The sequence below is a fragment of the Lupinus angustifolius genome, unplaced genomic scaffold, assembly GCF_001865875.1.
Source record: "Lupinus angustifolius cultivar Tanjil unplaced genomic scaffold, LupAngTanjil_v1.0 Scaffold_2_263, whole genome shotgun sequence".
Classification (NCBI taxonomy): Eukaryota; Viridiplantae; Streptophyta; class Magnoliopsida; order Fabales; family Fabaceae; genus Lupinus; species Lupinus angustifolius.
In genome coordinates, this window is record NW_017716670.1 from 23,570 (window position 1) to 29,569 (window position 6,000).

The window sequence follows — 6,000 nt, forward strand, 5'->3', positions numbered from 1 at the left end:
TTAATTACAAGTGTTTTTAATATTAATTTAGGAATTAATTGATTGAATAGAAGCATTGAAACACCACCATCCATTTGAATGTGATATGGGGAGGAGAAACTATACGTGACATTCCTCCATCTTTGATTAATCCTCAAAAGTTAATCTTTTTATAAACATTTATGATAATGTTGTAGTGTGAAAGTATTTTCTAAAAAATAAATAATTTTCGTAAATGATTATGTTAATTACGACAGTAAATTTTGATTATTTTGATTAGTAATAGTATTCACTTAATTTTAAAAAATTGGTTGTAAATTAATTGCTACATAAACATGATTATCCTGATTTTTGTTATTTTTTATCGTTTAAAACATTATACAAAATATATGTTATCATAAAAAATAATGTATTATTTTTTTTTGTCAAAAGATATATTTTACACTTTGTGATTTATTATATATATTTTCAGTTTGGACCACGATGTATTCCGCTTTGTTTTTTTATAAACGTTTTCAGTTGTTTTCATTAACGAATTATTTCGCGATATATATATTAAGTGGCTTTCGGTTACCACTAGGTAACTATTTTTGTCTTTTCCGTATTTAAGGTTACTTAATTTGATGTCCTGAAAAAGAATCAAATATAAATGAAGGAGTTATACATTACACACAAAAAAATTGCCCATTTTTGGACAATATTGTTGTAGTAATTTTCAGGGTGTTACAACTTATGTGCATAATAAATTTTTTAAAAATTTTTATGGAAATTTTTGGAGGAGGTTTCTATGTGCACCTATCCTTCTTATTTGTAGTGATGAAATTTGTATATGTAAAATAAAATAGGATCTCCCTATTAAATTATTGAAGAGAGTTAAGGGTGAATGTTCTCTTACCCATAAACCATAATTTTTGGTTTTTATAGATTTGTTATGTTTTTAGTGTGTGATTTCTCTTATTTAAAGAGAGATTTCAATATCGTTACACATTAATGCTAAATATCGTTACACAATTATTAACAAAATTATTTTAAATATTAACTGAAATATAATCATTTTAACTAAAAGATAACAATATCATTCAAATTCATAATCAATTGAATTATTATCACTAAATTATGTAACAAAACTCAATAAATGAATAAGAAAGGGAATGAACGAATGTATAACCACATTCCTATTGTTCAACACAAAATGATCCTAATTATTTTTTATTTGTTCCAAATCTTTAATGATGCATTAATTCTCACTTGAAAATTTCTTAGAATCAAATTAATTTATTGTCCATTTATTCATATTTAAATTACAGTGAATGAAATCAAATTTTGCTCATAAATATTATATTAATATCAATATATTGTTACACAATTATTATTAAAATTATTTCAAATATTAAGTTAAATATAATCATAGCATTTAAGTTCATAATCAATCAAATTATTATCAATATTATTACAAGACGACAAATGACAATCGTAAGATTAAATTATGGAATGAAATAGAATGAATGAATAAGAAAGTGAGAGAACAAATAGGAAGCCACATTCCTATTGGTGAATGAGGGTGAAATTTGATGAATCATAACCTGAGTTTTCATTATATTTATATATTTGTGTAATGAAGAATGAAAAATTGTGTGATGAAGAACGAAAGAATGAATCATAACATAAGTAACATAATTCATGTTGTACAACAAAATAGATGAACCACAATGTAAAACAAAAATAAAAAACATAGAATCAATATTATGCTACTTTTGCTCAAGATTAGGTAGCAAAATGACATTTTAACAATTTTTTTAGAAAATTAAGGAGAAATGATGAAAATACCAAAGTGTCAGAGATTATTTACTTTTTTCTTCCTCTTTACGATCTCGTCACTGTTCATGTCATTTTCAACATTACAAAAATTTTGTGATATGATTTATTTTAGAATTGGAATCCTTACATAATTAGGATAATAAGTAATTATTAAGTCACATAAAGTCATTTTAAAATTAAAGACTAAAATGGGATAATATTTGGCCATTATTGAGACATTAATTACTCATTAAACCATTTTAACACCTCTTTTATTTTTTATTGTATGGGAAAATGAAAGTTTAGGTGTAAAATATTTTGAAATTGAATTTCTCCTACTAATGAGCCAATTAATGCTCAATTATAGATTTATTATTATTATTTTTAAGGGATATTTTGCATTGAAACTTGTAATAATTTCCAAATTTTATTATTTGTTTTTTAGACCAGACAATATTTGATGTTCACAAAATTTTAAAAAATTATTCTAAAAAAAGACTGAAACTTAAAAAATTAGTTCTAAAAAAAGAATGAAACCTCAAAAAAAAACAAAAGTAGTTCTGAAAATAAAATAAAAAATAAACTGAAATTAAAAAATGGAATTCTAAAAAAAGAAAAATAGTAAGCTTAAACTTGAAAAAATTGTGAATCTAAAAATAAATAAAAACTCTGGAGATGATAATAACATCTTTATCTGTTTTGAGAATGCCATAATGGCGACAACAACAGATGAAAAAAGTAAAATAAAAAAAAGTAGAGAATGAGATTTTAGATGAAAACATGGAGGTTAGGCGGTAGAAAATTAAGTAGAGAAAATGAAATAGAGCCATAGAGGTTAACAAACCTATGGCACATGACGACGACAAAGGCAAGCAGCAACCAAGTTTTCAGAGAGAGAAAACAAGGAGAGGGAGAGAGGCACCCCCATTCGTCATGGCACCACCATTGCGTCTTTTTTACAACACTTGTTGGAGGAACACTGGGCGTTGTGTTTTGGTTACTTGACATGTGCTGATGATGATTAATTGGTGATCGGTTTGTAAAATAGTTGAGTTGTGATTTGGTAGTTGATTGTTGAGGAGGTTGTTCCTCTTAGTTGGATGCACATTTATGTACATTGCATAAAATGGTCACTTAGGATGGTGAGATTGCTTGTTAAGGGTGATTTACTTATGTAACTTATAAGATATTCTTTGATTTGAGATTTTGACAGGTTTGGAAGGAGGAAGATGATTTATGTGGTAGTTGTTTGTTAGTTTGGTTGTTGAGGGACGTCATAATGATGTTTCTTGGTTGAATCGAGTTTATGTCGGTCTTGAATGAGTAAGAATGAGCTTTAATTGGGGTGGGGGACCAAACTTGGAGCATCTGAACAATGTTAAACCAGGTTGAGGATTAGCCTTGTATCGCCTTCGATTAGTGTCTAGAAATAGACTCTAATGCTCAAGTCAATATTTATGGAAGGTAAGTATATGCTATAGTGAGATAGAAACAAAAGAGGTGATCATACTTCTTGTGTAAATAGTCTCCTCCATTTATACTAAGTGTGGTGGGCTTACCTTGCACTAAAGGAAAGTCTAGTGATGCCATGGTTGATGCCACATTCTAGTCATTTAAATCAGTCAGACTCACAACCTTGTGCTCGAGTCTATGGCTACTCTAAGATATCTCTAAGGACTGTTCCCTTGTAAGTTACTCTATAGATCGAATCTTAAACCTTACTGAGCCTCAATAAGCCAGTCCAGATCTTGGGTCTATCTGAGGCGTTCTGGGTTTAGGTTTTGATATGTTGGCCAACCCATTGCCTTTTGGGTTTCTCTAGGCTGGTCCAAGATATTTGAACATATGGGTAAGAAGAGTGTCAAAGTCTGGTAGTCATGATCAGACATGCTATTAGGCTTAAAAGTTTGCGAAGCTATTGACCTTTTGAGGCATTGTATCTTTCAGTGTGATGAGTTATGCTTGAGCTATATTCATATACCCTTATATATTATGGCCAAAGAGATAAGAACATTTTGAACATGAGAAGTTGTTTTTTCACTTTTACTCTGTTCCTACCCGGCGAACCGAATAGTCGCGTACTTGGTCGCCGAGGTGGGCCCCGCGTGTTGGACCACCAGAGTTGACTTAAGAGACAGTATGCCTTCAGTACCTCACCAACCCACCTGCCAGCACGGCAGACAGGCTGCAGAACGGCTACCAAACCAACCACAGGCTAAAAGACAAGAGTGACATAGTGTACGGTCCTGACAGACCGCCTAACACACGAAAAACAGCCCCCGGCAATATCTTTGGTCGGCCATGCGTCGCACCACCTGCCAAGAACCCAAAGTCAACTCTCCCTTCTATAAATAGGGATCTCTACCAACAGGAAGTATCTTAACCTCTTTACTCTTTAACATTACTCACTCTACTACTATCTATCTTCATTATTCCCACTCACTTAGTTCATACACTGACTTGATCGTCGGAGAACCTTTTCAGGTACCTCCACCGGCGGGTCCAACTCTCCTACCTCATCTTACTACTTTGGTGACCATCTTCTTCTCCTTCCTCAGCAGCTGATCAACCATCGTCCGTACCTTTGTGTTCTAGTAAAGAACATTGGCGCCATTTGTGCTTCCAACTCACACCATGGTAACCACCAGAAACCGAGCTCTATCTACCAGCCAAGTCGACCCTGCCCCAAGTAATCTTCCCCCACCAAGACAACCATCCCATCAAGCCAGCCGAAGCCACCATACCACTCCAGAACAACAGCCAACCACCCAACACCTTCTCTAGATGTTGGAACGCCAGGAGCGGCTCATCCAGCAACAGGCCGACGTAATACAAGAACTTCGCCAATCCAAAATAAACCCTGAGGATCACTCGGAACGCCCTATTCACGAAAGTAACCATGAAGAGTCAGCGAGCGAGTCCTGCCCACCATCCCAACCAACCCCGCACCACTCTTGTGGCGTTAGACATCCTTTTACACCTGCCATCATGGCTTACCCATTACCCTCCCATTTCAACCGCCCCACAAACATGGACCAATATGATGGGACGGCGGACCCACAAGATCACCTCGACGCCTTCGAGGCTTCTATGTTATTCCATGGGGCGATCGACCCCATCATGTGCAGGGCTTTCCCCCTGACTCTTAAAAAGGGGGCCATCCAATGGTTCACCCGCCTAGCTCCAAACAACATCAACACTTGGGGAACTCTCGCTTCGGCCTTCAACACAAGGTTCACAGCAAGCAAGGAGCAACCAAGGTCATCATACACACTGTTTGGCATTTGCCAAGGATCCAATGAATCCATCCGGGCATACCTAGATCGGTTTAATACCGAGGCCATGAAGGTGCGTACCCTAAGCCCCGAAGTAGCAGTGCATGTCCTCGTTATGGGACTTCAGGAAGGTCTTTTCCGCACAGAATTGGCCAAATACACCGACCTCGCCATGGAAGATCTCCGTTCCAAGGGCCAACAATTCATCAATCTAGAAGAAACCCACCATATACACACCCATACCGAGCCTCACGGGAAACCAAACGGCCAAGACCACACGACCTACCTCGCGACCTACCCTCACTAACCAAAAAGGCCAAATACTCTACCTATACCCCCCTGAACGCCAGCCGTTCACGAATTCTGCAAGAAGTCCTCTCCACTCACCTCGTCCAACTCCCACGCCCCCGCCCTACCAAGCCAGGCCCACAAGACCGCTCCAAGTATTGTGACTATCACAGTATGTTCGGCCACTTAACCAATGACTGCACCTACCTCCGGGATACCATCGAAGATCTCATACAGGATGGTCATCTACAACGATTCATCGTAGGCTTGGAGCAACGTCGGCGATCACCACAACATCGTCGACCAGAACCTCCAAGAAGATGGTCCCCCCACAATTTCAACAACGACGCCCTACCCCATGTCCTCAGGCGAATAGGCACAGGACAGACAACCGGAGGCCAAGGAGCCCAGTTGATATCAACACTATCTCAGGAGGTTTTGCTGCCGGGGGTACCTCTAGGACCGCCCAGAAAAAATATGTACGGGAGGTAATGCACGTCGCTGCCAGAAGCTCCCAACAGAGACAGAACTACATATCCGCCCCCCCCCCCATTACTTTCGACGACCGTGATTATGAAGGTGTCGTCCGAGGGCACGATGACCCCCTCGTCACCACCACCAAACTCAACAACAAAAAGGTTAGTCGCCTGTTCATTGATCA